Raw genomic sequence first — 17,096 nt, forward strand, 5'->3', positions numbered from 1 at the left:
TATGAATCCACCCCACTCCATTTACCAATAAAGCTAATTAATCGGGTAGCCCTTTCCCGCACAGCGTTCTCCCGCCCTTTTCTGCGCAGTGTCCTCCCATCCGGGATTCTGGCAGCTTTTCTTAAAGCAATTAAGCTCTCATGTGCCTTTTCTCAACCACTGCACCTGTGGCCTTGGACCACAGAACTCAGCCACACAACAGTTTAATTAACATTATGGCTTAACAATATATATAGTTATCTATAATATAAAACCCTATCAATCTCCACATAATATGAGACCGTATGAAAATATAATAAGCATAAACCCATAGCAACATAATGCAATATAAAAATATCCCTGGTGGTGCAGTGGTTAAATGCCTGTACTGCAGCCATTCACTCAAAACCACAAGGTTGCGAGTTCAAGACCAGCAAAAGGGCCCAAGCATCCTTCCAAGGTGGCTAAAATGAGTACCCAGACTGTTGGGGGCTAGTTAGCTTACTTGCAAATTAGCTTACTTGCTGTTCACCACTATGATCTCTGGAATAGCGGTATATAAATAAAATAAATTATTTTATAAATTATTTTATAAATGGCTTGGGCCCAGGATACCTAAAGGACCGCCTCTCCCCATACATTCCGCCTCGCACCCTCAGAACGACTGGGCAGCAGCTACTGAAGGTGCCTGGGGCTAGGTTAGCCTCCACTTCTTGGAGGACGTTTTCCATAGCTGCCCCAGCCCTTTGGAATGCGCTGCCCACAGAGCTCCGCTCATCTACTACCCTGGCCCAATTTAGGAAGGACCTCAAAACCTTCCTATTCCAACAGGCATTCCCCGAATAGATATCCTGTGGGCCTCCCTCCTCTTTCGTGGCCAAGAGGTTGGGCTATGGGGCTTTTTACTGTTGGTTTTGTTTTATTTGTATTTTTATTTTGTGTGTATTTTAATTTGTTATATTTTATCGTGTTGTAAGCCACCCTGATCGAAGGAAGGGCGGCATATAAATAAAAATTTTATTATTATTTTTATTATTTGTTATTATTATTATTATTATTATTATTATATAAAAATACCAATAACTCTCTAGGTTCCCCCTCCTTTTCCAGAGACCAGCCTTTTAAACCCAAGCCTCTGTTAGAAAGGTGATTCCCACACAATCCAATCCTAGCAAAGAAGCACATTCTTTTTTTTATTAATGTTTTCAAAGTTTTTGACAAACATGAGATAACAAAAACATAGAACGAAATACATTATACAATAATAACACATAAAATATACATTTACCTAGACAATATATACCCCACTCAACCTCATCATTAAACATTTAACACTAATAAAAAAACACTTAACATATACCTTCCAGCTGTCTGAATCCCTATACAGTCTATCAATTTTACATTGTCTTTATCTTACATGTTATTCAGATGTTTCCTTCACAAAGTGCACAATTAGTTCAATCCCATTTCAACAATGAATTTCTTATTGTATTGTTTTTGAACAGTCTTTTACCCTGTAATTTACCTTAAGTGAGTAAATCTATATGAACATATTACTAGTAAATGTGAACAGCATACACTCAATTTAATACTCAATTGTTTTCTTCACAGAGTACACAAATTGTTTGATCAATTTTTTCGGAGTGGATTTTCTATCATTTTAGCCTGTTTTTTTTTCCTTGGTTTTTTTCCTTCCTCCTCCTCTCTCCCTCCTCCTTTTACCCTATAAAATTACTTCATATAAGGAGAATTGTGTAGGCGAACTTCAACTTAGTTATAAAGAGCATACCCTCAATTTCATTGCTCTGTATTCATTTATAAATTGGAAACCTAAATTCACATTGAAATCTGATTTCTGAAACTATCAAATTACTATTTCTCACTGCTTACTGAATGTCATATTACGTAATTATCTCAAAACCACAATATTTTCCCATTTTCTTTCTATACATTTGTAAAAAGGTTCCCATTCTTTTTTTATAGATTCTTCATTTTCCCCCCTCATCCAACAGGTCATCTTATCCATTTCTGCCATTTCGAATACTTTCATTAACCACTTTTCCATGGATGGGGTCTGGTCAGATTTCCAAAATGTAGCATATGAAATTCTGGCACATGTAAGAGGATAGAAGATTAATTTACCATGTTGTTTCTGCAATTCTGAATCAACCATACCTAGCAAGTATGTTTCAGGAAGAAAAGAGATTTGAACATTTAGTTCTCTAGTTATAATATTATGCACCTTTAGCCAATATTGTTTTGCCGCAGTGCATGTCCACCACACATGGTAGTAAGACCCTATTACTTTCAGACACTTCCAACACTCTGGTTTGCTGCCTTTAAACATCAAGGAGATTCTTTGTGGAGAGAGATGCCATCTATATGTCATTTTCTATATGTTCTCCTTTAAATTCTGATTACTGGTATACTTAAGATCTTTGGTCCAAATGTTCTCCCCTTTTTATATGCTAATTTGTGACCCACATTCTGTGCCCATAGGATCATGCTACGTCTGATTACCTCTTCCTCCGTATCCCAGCTCAAAATCATTTTATCATTCTTCTTTCCTTTCCCCATTATCTCTTCCCATTCAGTTCTCTTGTTACATATGCCTGGCTGTAACTTATCAATTTTCCATCTTTCTTTCAATTGCATGTACAAATACCAATGACATGCAATGCCCGAAATTTGTAACTCTTCCACTGTTTTGAATTCTGTCAGATTCTGTGTTACATTAATTAAATCTGCGTATCTTAGCCATTTTGTTCTTTGGTATACCTTCCCTCCCAAAAAAGGCTTCGTGTGGAGAACAACTGTGAATAATTTGGTTACACAGTCTCGGTTTTAATTTATCCCACACCTTCAGCATTGATCCAATTATAATATGATTTTTGCATTCTCTGTGGATTTTATCTTTATTATAAAACAGATAGCCGTGAAGCCCAAATCTTAGTCCGTCTCCTTCTAAATTCAGTATATACTCATTTTCTAACAGAATCCAATCTATTAACCACAATAATGTAGATGCAAAATAACAGATTTTCAAATTTTGGAAGTCCCAGGCTCCCTCTACCTTTCTCATCACACATTATTTTCTTTCCAATTCTGGCCTTCTTTTTGTTCCAGACAAATTTCATTATATCATTTTGCCACATATCCAAAGGTTTAAAGGAATGCAAAATCAGAATAGTCTGAAACGTAAACAAAATTTTAAGAAGCACATTCATCTGAATGACTGCTATCTTCCCCAAAAGAGATAGCTGAATATTCCCCCATTTAACAAGGTCTTGTTTAATGTTCCTCCACGTTTCCTCATAGTTGTTATGGAATAAGTCTGTGTTCCTGTTAGTCATAGTTATTCCCAGATATTTCACTTTTTTTCCTATTCTGAATCCCGAAAGTTCTTCCAAATTCTTAATAGCCGCATCGTCCATATTTTTCGTCAGCATATTGGTTTTGTCCTTGTTCACCTTAAGCCCAGAAGCTTTTTCAAATTCTTGTACTAGGTTGATTAAAGCTTGAATACTGTTACAGGGGTTTTCCAGGATATAAACCACGTCGTCGGCGAATAACTTCATTTTAAATTCAGTTTTCTTAATTTTTAAGCCTTGAATTTGTTCTTCCAACCTAACTCTATTGTTTAACATTTCTAATACAAAGATGAATAACAATGGGGATAGGGGACAACCTTGTCTCATTCCCCGTTTTATTTCAAATTCTTCAGATTTACTGTTATTTATTATTAAATTCACCTTTTGTTTCTTATATATTTCCTGGATCCATTTCTGGAATTGTGCCACAACCTCCAGTTTTTCCAACATTGTAACTAGCGTTGTCCAGCTGATGTTAACATTCTTTAGCATGATCTCTCTACCTCTTTCTAGTATCTTCTATTAAAGCACATATTAAAACATATTATTTTAACCCAGCATAAATCCAATCTATCTTAATTCTACTCTAAACCTAAACCAATAACCTTTATGGCTTGAATCCCTAAATGAATAAATGCATGAATAAAGGGATTCATGACATATTGTCACTTTAGGCTGGTGCTCCTTGCCTGCCGCAATGAGATGGGACCATTGTGAATTTAGGCTAATGCTGCTTGCCTGAAGGTTTGAGATGTGACCATTGCAACCTGAGGCTGATGCTGCTTGCCTGAAACACTGAGACTGGCCCATTGTGATCTCAGCCTCAAGTTCTTTGCCTAAAGAATTGAGACGGTCCTATTGTGACTTCAAGGTGGTGCTCTTTACCTACAGGATTAAGACTGGCCCATTACAACTTCAGGCTGATGTTAGTTACCTGAAGGATTGAGATGGGAGAATTGTCACTTCAGACTGGTGCTCCATGCCTGAAGGATTGAGAAAGGTCCATTGCGTGTCAGAACTAGTGTATAAGGGTTCTGTCATAAAGGGTAAACATATTAGGGTTTGATTATTAAAGTAAAAGGATAGAAGGACAGATGGAGTGGCTTTTAGATGAAGGAGGGCGTTTGGAGAAGGGGATGGGGTTGCAGCTGTAGATGGTTATCAAGGAGGAGTGAAGCAGGTTTGGGAACACCGCTCTTCAAGGTGAGGCTGTCTGGGAGAAGGGAAGGGAAGTATAGACAACCTTGGTATCTATGCAACCTCCGCTTGTGTTGCTTTAGCTTGGGAATTGGGGCCTGGCTTAGGGAGGGGTTGAGCAAGGTCCTTTGGACTTCAGACTTTGCAAAAAGGTGTTAATGGATGTTTCTGCCTGGATTTATCAATAAAGCTTCTTTTGTTTCAAATGTGTTTTATTTTTTTGAGCAGAGGACTGACTCCAGATCTCACCGTTTGCAAAGTCTCACAGTTTTAGCTCCAATGGAGACTCAGGAACAAGAAGAGTTCTTGGGGAACCCGGTGGTTCTGGAGTGTCCGGTGGTGGGGGAGCAGGTGCCTTCTTCAGAGGAACAAGGGGCCAAGCCCAAGACTGGGAAACCTCCTGAAGCTCACACCATCCAGGCCACCACTGGAGGATTTAGGTTTCTAGCCCCAGACTGGGGACAGGAAGGCCGTCGGGGGGCAGAGAGACAGCCTGGGACCTGGCAGTGGGGGAGTCCCTTCATAGCTGCCCCAGCACAGAAGAACCCCAGGAAGACGTTTATCGAATGGAAGAAGACATAAAGGAATTAAAGGACCTTATGCAGTGGATGGTGCCCAAGTTAAAGATGCGGAGGAGGAAGATGTCAGAGGTGAACCAAGGGCAGCTGATGCTCCTTGCCTGAAGCAATGAGACTGTCCCATTGTGATATTTGGTTTCCAAACTCTTCACCATTTTAGTTGCCCTCCTTTGGACATGCTCCAGTTTTTCAATGTTCTTTTTGAATTGTGGTGCCCATAATATTCCCGGTGACCAAAGCAGAATAGAGTGGCACTATTACTTCCCTTGATCTAGACACTATACTTCTATTGATGCAGCCTAAAATCGCATTGGCCTTGTTAGCTGCCGCAGCGCACTCTTAACACATGTTCAACTTGTGGTCTACCTTGGACTCCCAGATCACTTTCACACGTACTTTCATTCATCCAGGTGTCCACATCCTATATCTCTGCCTTTCATTTTTCTGCCCTTAATGCAGTATCTTACATATCTCCATAAGGAATTTCATTTTGTTCGCTATGGCCCAGCTTTCTAGTCTATTCAGGTCATATTGAATTTTGATCCTGTTCTCTAGCGTATTAGCTACTCCTCCTAATTTAGTGTCATCTGCAAATTTAATAAGTATGTCCCAAATTCTGTCAACCAAATCATTGATAAAGATGGTGAATAGCGCTCGGCCCAGGACAGAACCCCACTGGACACCCCACTGGTCACTTCTCTCCAGGATGAAAAGGAGTCATTGTTGAGCACCCTTTCAGTTTGGCCAGTCAACCAATTGCAAATCCGTGTAACAGTTTCCTTTTCTAGCTTGTTTCATGTTTTTGTGTTCTATACTGTTTAATTTGGTTAACTGCTATTAGTGAATTATCAAGAGTGGCCACCAGATGGCGCTCCAGGATAGAAGTTGGTAAGAAGCCAAAGAGCCTGCAGTGCCCTGAGTATCCACAAGAGGGCGGCGTTGTATTAGGAATGTTCTTTATTGATAAAATCGTTCTATAGGGACTAATGTGATTTTCCCATTGGCTCCCATTCCTGAGGGGGCATGTCCTCCTTCCCTTTAACTGGACCTTCCTCCGCTCCCATTGGCTGCCTATTCCCCCCCTCGGTTGCCCTGAAAGCAAAAGGGCCACCAGAAGGAAATGGGGGGGGGGGGGTTGCAGCGCTGCATCATGGGAAATTTGCAACCAGGGGGGTTTGCGGTGGTGAAACAGAGCAGAAGCAAAGCTGTATTCCACACCAGAACAATTTGGAGTGGAATCGGGAGCGATTTCTGTGCATTCGCTTGTTACCGATTTCACCAAAATGAGGGGTCACTTTGGAATCACTGCAATAGCCCCACAGAAGGAGCCCCCATAGAAAGGAATCGCCTGTGATAACACTCACGTTGTCGTGTGAATTTGCATCATTGGACCCGCAGTGGCTTCGGATCTGAGCTGCAAAGAGCTGCAAAAACCTCAGTGTGATAAACACAGTCTTTCAGATTTCACAAGGCTCTATGGTTTTGGGAACAAGAAACTGATTATCATAATTCTTGTTGATAATAATAATAATAATAATATGCCATTCTCCCTCATAAAGGGACACAACTGGAATTACAAGTTTAAGACAATAAACTCTCTTTCCCTGGAGTTTGCACCCATTGCTTCGTCTCCCGGTCTCCTCCGCTGGGAGGAGGGAGAGCGTGGAATTCTGGGAAAAGATGGCGGTTGGCTTGGAGCCTGAATAGGGTTCTAGAAGGCTGGTGGCTTTGACTGTTGGCTGCTTAGGAAGAAGAAGGACTCCTTCTGGGTTTCCTTGGCAGAACAGGGAAGGTGGGTGCCTCAAGATGGCGATGGGGGACCCCCAAATTTGGTTCCTCTGTGAGACGGATGGCTGAAGGGAAGAGCCCCCATTTTGGAGCCAAGGATGGGGGTCTGGAGGGTCTTCTGTAGGGAGGCAGCTTTGGGGGCTGGAAGCAAGGAAGCCCCCTCCTCCTCCCCTCTTCTCCGGCTGCCAGGCCTCCTCTCCTCTCTTGGGAGTCTCTGTGGGGCCCTGAGATTTTGGAGAGGGATACAAGAGAATCAAAGGGAGGCTGGGACCAAGGAACCTCAGAATATGATCAAGATTGCAAGGTTCTTCCTGAGGAAGGAGAGGCAAACTAGGAGAGGCTGCAGCTGTTTGCTTTTGCCTGAGCCTCTGAAGGGCCCCTCTTCTCCTTTCTCCTTGGCTGTCTTCATGGAGGGCAGACTCCTTTTGCCCTTTGGACTCAGTTTGCAACAATGGCAGTGAGCTCAAGAGACGGGGAGAAATGGCAGCAGGAGGAGGAAACTGTGGCCTTTGAAGAGCAGCTGAAAAGATGGGAGGGCAGAGGATGAACCGGGGAGGGTCCCTGCCAAACTGGGAGAGATGGAGGGAATGCAGAAGGAGCTGGGCCTGGAAATGGAGGAGGAGAAGGGGGCTTGCAAAATGACCTCCATGGATGAGGAAGGTGCCCAAGTCCATGGCATACAATGGCCCAGTGAAACGATGTCCATTTTGTAGGAGCCAGTGTGGCCTAGTGGTTTGAGCATAGTGGAACTACGACTCTGGAGATCAGGGTTTGAATCCCAACTACATCATAGAAACTCTCTGGGTCACACTCTCTCAGCCTTAGGGGAAGGCAATGGGAAACATTAAATATAGACATTTAAATATTGCAGTTGCTATGGTTGTTGTTATTGGGTTGTTGTTGTTGTTATTGCTGTCTATCTATACATTATGATTTTATGTAGATTATTGCAAGAAAAAAACAGACCCATTAAAATCAGACACATGATTTACTCCTATTGACATCTTTGGGAGTGATGAAGGCTGGGGCCAACCCTAGGACTCCAATCCTAGCCCCATTTTCTGGAAATTAAGGAGATGTACAGGCCGCCCCTTTTAGCGCCAGATCAGGGCCACGGCAAACACACTGCTTTTTGCAGCTCCTTTTTGCACTATGATAAGGTTACACCGTGGCCCTGATGTGGCCTTTCTGTTGTGCAAAAAGGAGCTCCTTTCTGCGCCAGGGGAAAATGCCATATCCACCAATGGTGTGGCTTTTCTGCACTCCTTTGGCACTGCGTCATCTGAATGTAGCACCAGAGGAATGCTGGGACGTCACCTGCGATGTGGTGCAATGTGCAGGATCACACCGGCATGCGGGAAGAGTCAGGGAGTGCGCTGTGTAGACGCCATCTTTGCCCTCATGCCAGCTAAGGATGCTGGTCTCTACGCCCCGAAAGGCCCAGTGAACTGTCTCTTGCAGCATTCGGAAGATTGTCTCTCTGAGGGTTTGGAGGTGAGACTAATAATAGTAATAATAATAATATCATCACTAATTTATATCCTGCTTTCCAACAGATTTATTTTGAATTTAGGGAAGATTCAGGTTTGATTTGCCCTTAGCGCTGTTGAATTGTACTTTCCGTGGTCTGTGAAATGTGCATAAATGTGTGCACATAAAAACACTTTGTATTTTCTGCAGGTGTGGAAAGAACCAAGATGCTTCCAAAGGAAGGGAGAGAAGAGAAAGGACCCTCAATTCCTCCTTTGTGGAAGAAACTGGAGGAAAGAAGACCTCCGGACAGTTAGTGTCCAGACCTCCTTTTTTGACTCTGGAGCCTCAGGAGAAGAAAGAGATACTGAAGGTTCTGGAACATTATTCCCCACAGTCACAAGCAACACAAAATGGCTGCTGGGACACAAAATAGTCGAGGGATGGTGGGAGGGATAAGTTTTCCAGCCAATCAGGGCCAGGGATGGTGGGAAGGACAGGTTTTCCAGCCAATCAGGGCCAGGGATGGTGGGAGGGAATGGGACTCCACCCAATCAGAGCAAGGGATGGTGGGAGGGACTGGGACTCCAACCAATCAGGGCCAGGGATGGTGGGAGGGACTGGGACTCCAGCCAATCAGGGCCAGGGATGGTGGGAGGGACTGAGACTCCAGCCAATCAGGGCCAGGGATGGTGGAGGGAGGGGGGTTCCAGCCAATGGCAGCCCTCAGAGTGTCCTCAGGAGGAAATCATGTGTAAAATACATATCATAAAAACATCACAAAGTATAAAAATTCCAGTTACAGTCATCGCAGGACAGTTATGCTGTTATGACCGGAACTAAACATATATACATTTATCATTATATATACATGCTGATGTTGACCAGAACGTGGGGGGTGTATACATGCGCAGGTGCATCCATGTGCATGCATATCTACACACATATTTCTCCATGCATTTGCTTATGTTTAAATTGTATGCAAGTAGAAGAGTATATATAAATGTGTATATATACACACACACACACACACACACACACATTTGTGTACACATGCAGACGTTCAGACAGATATCTATGGGTATGTAGAGATGCCTCCACATATATACATATATGTATATACACAAACACACATTCATCTGTTGTTGTCCATTGTTCTGGTCCGTTGTTCCAGGTGATGCTGGAGAAGAGACCCTCCAGCAGAACCAAAGGCTGCAGGCGATGAGGAGAGGGACTCCTTGCCCAATGCATGGCTCACCTGGAGGGCCAGCACCAGGAAGGTCAGTCCCCCCACCTTCACAAAGGCCCCATTCCCACTCCCTCATTTGCCCTGGATAGAACTGGGCAGATCCAGGTGCCCCATATCGAATCTCCCCGGAAACAAGTTCCTACTACCCTTTGCCTCAATCGGCAGCAGGGAAGAGCCGGTTGTTTCCAAAAAGAAAGGGTCAATAGTCCGCTTTCAGAAAAACCGCGCTAAGAGGGAATTGCCCTGGATCTCTTGTGGAAGCCCCTGATCGAGTTGTGTTAAAATTGGTGTGAGTGTGAACTTCCAACTTTTAAACCGGTTTGGGAACCAGGGTAAATTGTAGTCTGAATGGCCCCTACATTTAAGGGTGAAGGGAGCAAGAAACAACAAGCAAAGTCTAAACACTTCCTTTGACCATTGCAGCATTAGAGCGTGCCGTCACCCTCGAACTGTCAATGGCTCACCAGCAGCAAGGCCAGGAGAGCACAGAATGTGGCTATACAACTCGGTGTGTGGCGCTCCCCACAACAATGATGTGTGTCTTTTTTATTTTCAAAAATGTTTATTACACTGAGATATTCCCATGATAGTATATAAATGACCAAATATCGACCAAATATTAACTATTAATTTAATGGAATTTTATCGCCCTTTTCTCCAAATGTTTTAAGACAAGAACATTCCATTTCTAAGTATCCTTTTGATTTCCCTCTTAGTAAGGCAGATACTATATCCATATTTCTAGCTTCATGTATCTTAATCAACCAATGTTCGACAGAAGGATTAATTGTAGATTTCCAAACTTGAGCAAATAAGATCCTTGCACATGAGACCATATATAAAACAATTCTGTTGTATTTTACTGACTTTATGTTGTGTGTCATGTTTAGTAAAAATAAATTTGGTTCAAAGGGAATACAGTGGAACCTCACCTTACACGGGGGATCCGTTCTGGATCCCTCTGCGTAAGGCGAATTCCGCCTATGCTCAAGCCTCATTGGAAACAATGGGGCTCATGCACGGCAGCGCGGTGGGGTGAAGGGCGCAACGGGCACGCGCGCCCATTCAATTGAATGGGACACGCCGCCCCTTCCGCCCCACGCACGCCCCATGGCTTGAGCGCGTACGCTCAAGTCCGCATATGAGAAGGCCGTGTATGGGGAGGATGCACTGTATCTATATCAAGAATGTTTTGGATGCTTCCATGAATCCTTTGCCAGAATCCTTTAGCTTTAATGCATGTCCACTTCATATGAAAGAAGCTTCCTTCGGGTTCCCCACATTTCCAGCACTTAGTATTGCCAGTTTTGTATATCTGGTGGGTTTTTGGGGGGTTAGATACAACTTGAATAACATTTTGATGTAATTTTCTTTATAGTTTTGGCACAAAGTGAATTCATTTGTTTCTTTCCATGATTTTCCCCATTCCTCTATAGGTATAGTTTTATTTATATCACCTGCCCATCTTACCATGCTGTGTTTAATAATTTCATCTTCTAGATCTCTTTCTTTTAATAGTTTATAATATTTGGAAATGTGTTTACCTTTTTGGTCCATCATAATTTTATCTATTTAGTTGTTATCCATCGTTAACTCAGGAGCTTTATTGTCTGCCTTAAAACGATTGTTTAATTGGTTCTATAAAAACCAATCCTTCATGTTTCCTTTTTCATTAAGTTCTTCCATAGATTTCATAATGTATTTTCCTTCTGGTGTTTTGTTTATTAAATCTCCATATCTTAGCCATGGAGTATTTTTGTCCTTTGTTCTATTGTAATAGGCTTCTTGCAATGACACCCAAAATTGATGTCTCATTTTATACCATACTTTAAGCAATGCTCTTCTTATAACATGATGGTTAAAAGTATTATTATCTTCTGGTTTTGTATACCACATATATGCATGTATACCAAGATTCACATTAGCTTTTTCTATATTCAATAAATTCTTGTTTTCTAATTTGAACCATTCTTCTAACCGTTTGAGACAAGCTGCATAATAATACAGCTTAAAGTTTGGTATGTTACATCCCCCCGTTGAAGAAAATATCTTTTACTAAGGCAACCATAACAGTTTTGACTCCGTATCCCATCCTGAAGCCTGTTTGAAATGGGTCCAGATAATCTGCTTCATCCAAGACCTCTTGTAGATGAAGATCAACTGTCCTCTCAATCATATTGTTTAGAAATGGGAGATGGGAGACTGGACTGTAATTGTTCATGTCCAAGGGATCTAGGGAAGGCTTCTCCATAAACGGCCGTACCACAGCTTGTTTTAATCAAGATGGAAAATAGCCCTAACTAAGAGATGCATCTATGATATATCTCAGGTGATATATGAAGAGCAAGGGTTGAGAGGGCAAGTTCTCCTCTTCACACTTCCAAGGAGCTTGTCCACATCCTCAGTACTCAGATTCAAATTGATCCAGTATGATCTTACTTATGGACACCTTACTTACAACCACTGCAATAATGCTGACATCCAATTTGGCTCTTATCTGAGAGATATTATCTGTGAAATAGTAATTTAAAGCATCATAGTGAGCTGTAGAAGGCAAAGTTTTGTGCAAATTCACAACTTCTGTGCATCAAAGAGACCAGTGTGTTGAAACAGCAAAGAACTTTATTGAAAACACATATCAAAAATTCAGTGTTTAAGCCAGAACTACCAGAATATATTAAAACCCCAAACCTTAAATTCCACCCTCTTCTAAACCCCACCCACAATTCTCACCATCTATCCCCCACTATTAACCAGCCCCACTTTGCCATCCTTCTCACACGCACAGTCTCTCCCTGCCCCAGACATTTGAAGAAACTAGCTCCCTTTCTGTTACTACCGGTCCCCAACTTTCTTCAGCCAACATTCCACAAATTCCGAATGCTATCATTGCTTTTCTAACTAGCTGCAACAAATCCCAGCCCCCCATCTAACTAATCTAAACCATGACCCATAATCCCCAGCCAAATTTGTAACTCAAAACAATTATCTATACTAGTAGCAATTAAAACCTAAACTTAACAAAACATAACTTTAAAACATAAACAGACGTATGGACAGAAAAACTCTACAAATAAATTCATAAGGGCTTTTAAACACCGCTGGATTGAAAAAATATCTTTGTATTCCATCTTTACAAAAATAATGTTCATTCACTTCATGGATTTGTGTGGCTTCTCTCCTGTGTTGCCTCTCTGGTGTCTCAGGTGGGCTGACTTGTCAGAAAAACATTTCCCACAATGCTGGCATTTGTGAGGCCTCTCTCCTGTGTGGACTCCCTGATGTCTCACTAGGTGTGACTTTGAAGAAAAACATTTCCCACAATGCTGGCATTTGTAAGGCTTCTCTCCAGTGTGGACTCTCTGATGTCTCAGGTGGGCTGACTTGTCAGAAAAACATTTCCCACAATGCTGGCATTTGTGAGGCTTCTCTCCTGTGTGGACTCTCTGATGTATCACTAGGCTTGACTGCCGACAAAAACATTTCCCACAATGCTGGCATTTGTATGGCTTCTCTCCTGTGTGGACTCTCTGATGTTTCACTTGGGCTGACTTGTGAGAAAAACATTTCCCACAATGCTGGCATTTGTGAGGCTTCTCTCCTGTGTGGACTCTCTGATGTATCACTAGGCTTGACTGCCGACAAAAACATTTCCCACAATGCTGGCATTTGTGAGGCTTCTCTCCTGTGTGGACTCTCTGGTGTGTCACTAGGTGTGACTTCTGAGAAAAACATTTCCTACAATGCTGGCATGTGTATGGCTTCTCTCCCTTGTGGATTCTCTGGTGTGTCAGTAGGTTTGACTTCCGAGAAAAACATTTCCCACAATGCTGGCATTTGTATGGCTTCTCTCCAGTGTGGACTCTCTGATGTCTCAGGTGGGCTGACTTGTCAGAAAAAAATTTCCCACAATGCTGGCATTTGTGAGGCTTCTCTCCTGTGTGGACTCCCTGATGTCTCACTAGGTGTGACTTTGAAGAAAAACATTTCCCACAATGCTGGCATTTGTATGGCTTCTCTCCCTTGTGGACTCTCTGATGTGTCACTAGGCTTGACTTCCGAGAAAAACATTTTCCACAATGCTGGCATGTGTATGGCTTCTCTCCCTTGTGGATTCTCTGGTGTGTCAGTAGCTTTGACTTCTGAGAAAAACATTTCCCACAATGCTGGCATTTGTATGGCTTCTCTCCAGTGTGGACTCCCTGATGTCTCACTAGGTGTGACGTTGAAGAAAAACATTTCCCACAATGTTGGCATTTGAATGGCTTCTCTCCTGTGTGGACTCTTTGGTGCATGACAAGGACTGACTTGTAGGCAAAACATTTCCCACAATTTTGGCATTTATGTGACTTCTTTCTTGTGTGGACTCTCTCATGACTGACAACTTCTTCTGTAAAGGAGGACAATGACAGACAAGACTGAATCTCAGTGTTAAGAAAAGAAAGTCTTACCCCAAGATTTAGCTCCACATTCACCCCTCCCTATGTGAGATTAAATTAACAAAGTTGGTGTGAGTGCCCTGAGCATGACCCTGTTCTGGATGACCCCAAATCCATATAATGATTGTATCCTTACTCATAGGACCTACCAAAGAAGAGCTTGAAGGGGAACTGCCATGAGGAAATCAGTAGAAGCAGATAGTCAGGCCATTGAAAAATATTCCATTAAATATATGTAAAACTATTTGAATTGAAAAGTGGCATCATTTCCTGTGAGACTGCCATAGAGTCTTGAGTCAGAGCACATGGCATGATGCAAGCTAACTGCAGAGGAGGCTTCATGCTGTGTGGCACCAGGAGAGGACTCTGGAGTTCTGTGTGCTTTCAGGCCTGGTATAGTTGGGATGAATCCCGAGGTCACTGTTGCCTCAATCTCTCCTTTGAGCTAAGTATGAAATTCCCCTAAAAGCATAGCACTTGTGGGTGTCCTCCCCAGACTCCAGCATTTAGAGTGACAAAGGGCCTCTGGAATCAACCACGGAGCTAAGCAAGCTCAGGTTGGAAAATAAACATTATAGAAAAATTTAATTTTTGTGTTGCCCTTTCCTCTCTTCATAGACATTGCTCATAATTGCTAAATGGAACCCTTAATATGTATGAAAACAAGGGCCTGATTTAAAGTTCATTTCTTAAATTCAGTGCTCTACATGGGACTACCTTTGTACCAAGTTCGGAAGCTTCAGTTAGTTCAAAATGCGGCAGACAGATCGGTCACCAGAACATCTAGATCAGACCATATGACACCAGTTCTAAAATCTCTACATTGGCTGCCAATTAGCTTCCGGGCGCAATACAAAGTGTTGGTTATTACCTTTAAGGCCCTACATGGCTTGGGCCTGAGCTACTTGAGAGAATGCCTCTCCCTACAAAATCTGCCCCACAATCTCAGAACATCTGGGAAGAATCTATTAGATTACCCAAAGGTAAGGCTAAGAACAATTTCTCACAGAGCGTACATAGCCATGGCCCCCAAGTTATGGAACAACTTGCCGGAGGAGATCTGTCTTATCACCACCTTCGATGCTTTCAAGAAAGCAGTTAAGACGGATCTCTTCCGGCAGACTTACCCACCCGACCTCTTGTAAAGAACTTAATGAAAAATTCCACTTCTGAATGCAATTGTGCATTTTGAACAATGTTTTTATTTGTCCCAAATTGAGTTTAAGCAACTTGTTTTTTTTCTGTGTGCAAATTGGATGCTATTGTTGTTTTGTGGCTATTTTACGGTTGTAATACCGCCTCGCTACTTCAAGAGAGGCAGGTAAATAATAATAATAATAATAATAATAATAATAATAATAATAATTATCATCTGTGAGGTTGATGGCTTCCTCCCAATCCCCAAGGCCCCTCTCCTGGCCCTTCCCAGAGGTCCCTTCCTCTCTGCACAGAGCTAGGCAATCCTGGCTTTGCTCCTGCCTTCCCCTCCTGGATCCCAGAGGCCTAAAATCATAGAGTTGGAAGAGACCTCAAGGGCCATCCAGTCCAACCCCATTCTGCCATGCAGGAATCAAAGTATCCCTGACAGACAGCCATCCAGCCTCTGTTTAAAGACGTCTAAGGAAGGAGACTCCACCAAAATCTCAAAAGGAGTTTGTTCCATTGTTGAACCACCCTTACAGTTAGGAAGTTCATCCTAATGTTTAGGTGGAATCTCTTTTATTGCAGTTTGCATCCATTGTTCTGTGTTCTAGTCTCTGGAGCAGCAGAAAACAAGCTTGACATTCCTTCAAATATTTAAACAAGGCTATCATATCACCCCTTAGCCTTCTCTTCTCCAGGCTAAACATCCCAAGTTAGCTAAATCATTCCTCATAGGGCATGGTTTCCAAATCCTGCACCATTTTAGTCGCCCTCCTTTGACACGCTTCAGTTTCTCAATGTCCTTCTTTAATTGTGGTTCCCAGAACTGACACAGCCTTCCAGGTGAGGCCTGACCAAAGCAGAATAATGTGGCACTATTACTTCCCTTGATTCTAGACACTATACTTCTATTGATGCAGCCTAAAATTGCATTGGCCTTGTTAGCTCCCACATTGCACTGTTGACTCATGTTCAACTTGTGGTCTACTTGGACTCCTAGATATTTTTCACACGTAGTTTCATACAGCCAGGTGTCCCCCAGCCTTTAATCTGTGCAATTCATTTTTCCGCCCTAAGCCTGATCCCTTTCCCTTTCTCCCTCCGCTCTCCAACCTTCCCTCTTGCCCATCTGCACTGCTTCAGCATCTCACCTTCACCATCTCTTTCCTGCCTTTCTGTTTTTCACATTCCCTCCTTCTCTCTATCACAGACACACACCCATTTATGTGATGCATGAAAGGGACACTTTGAGGCTCATTTGTTGACAAAGGCAGTATAATCAAAATACAAATAACTCATTGGGAAAGGCAGAGCAAGGGGGCTGGGACCTTGACTCCAATTCTGGTGAGGGTCAAGCACCAGGTAGCAGTCTTAAAACAGCCTTAAGACATCTGTAAGAGAGGGATGGGCTACTGTTGGGGATTGAGGGGATCACATTGGCCCCCATGGGCTTTCGGGGACAACTGCACATTGTATTGCCTTAAAATAGCAATAATGTTTTGCCCCTCAGTATCTCATTGCATCTCTTTCGGGAAGTGGAGGCCATTTTGACACTGTTGGGCATTCTCTGAGCCATTGCAGGGCCAAGGGAGGTATTTCCCCCAAAAAGCCTCTCCAGCACCTGAAAAGGCTGGAAGAAGGCCAAAAAAAGGTAGGAAACATACTCAGAGATATGCTGAGTACCATTTCGGGGATAAATGCACAAAATCCTAGAACTGGTGTGATATCTGGGGGTGGAATTAAAAAGTCCTTTGCTTGCACCAAAAGATTTATTGAGAAACTCAGGCAGAAGCATCCATTAACATGTCTAAGCATCTCTGAAGCGTCAAAACCTTTTCCCTCCATCGTTAACTACCTTCTCACGCCCCCCTTTCCTCCCCCT

Source organism: Sceloporus occidentalis, unplaced genomic scaffold (assembly GCF_023333645.1).
Source record: "Sceloporus occidentalis isolate IW3139 unplaced genomic scaffold, rSceOcc1.0.p SCAF_86, whole genome shotgun sequence".
Classification (NCBI taxonomy): Eukaryota; Metazoa; Chordata; class Lepidosauria; order Squamata; family Phrynosomatidae; genus Sceloporus; species Sceloporus occidentalis.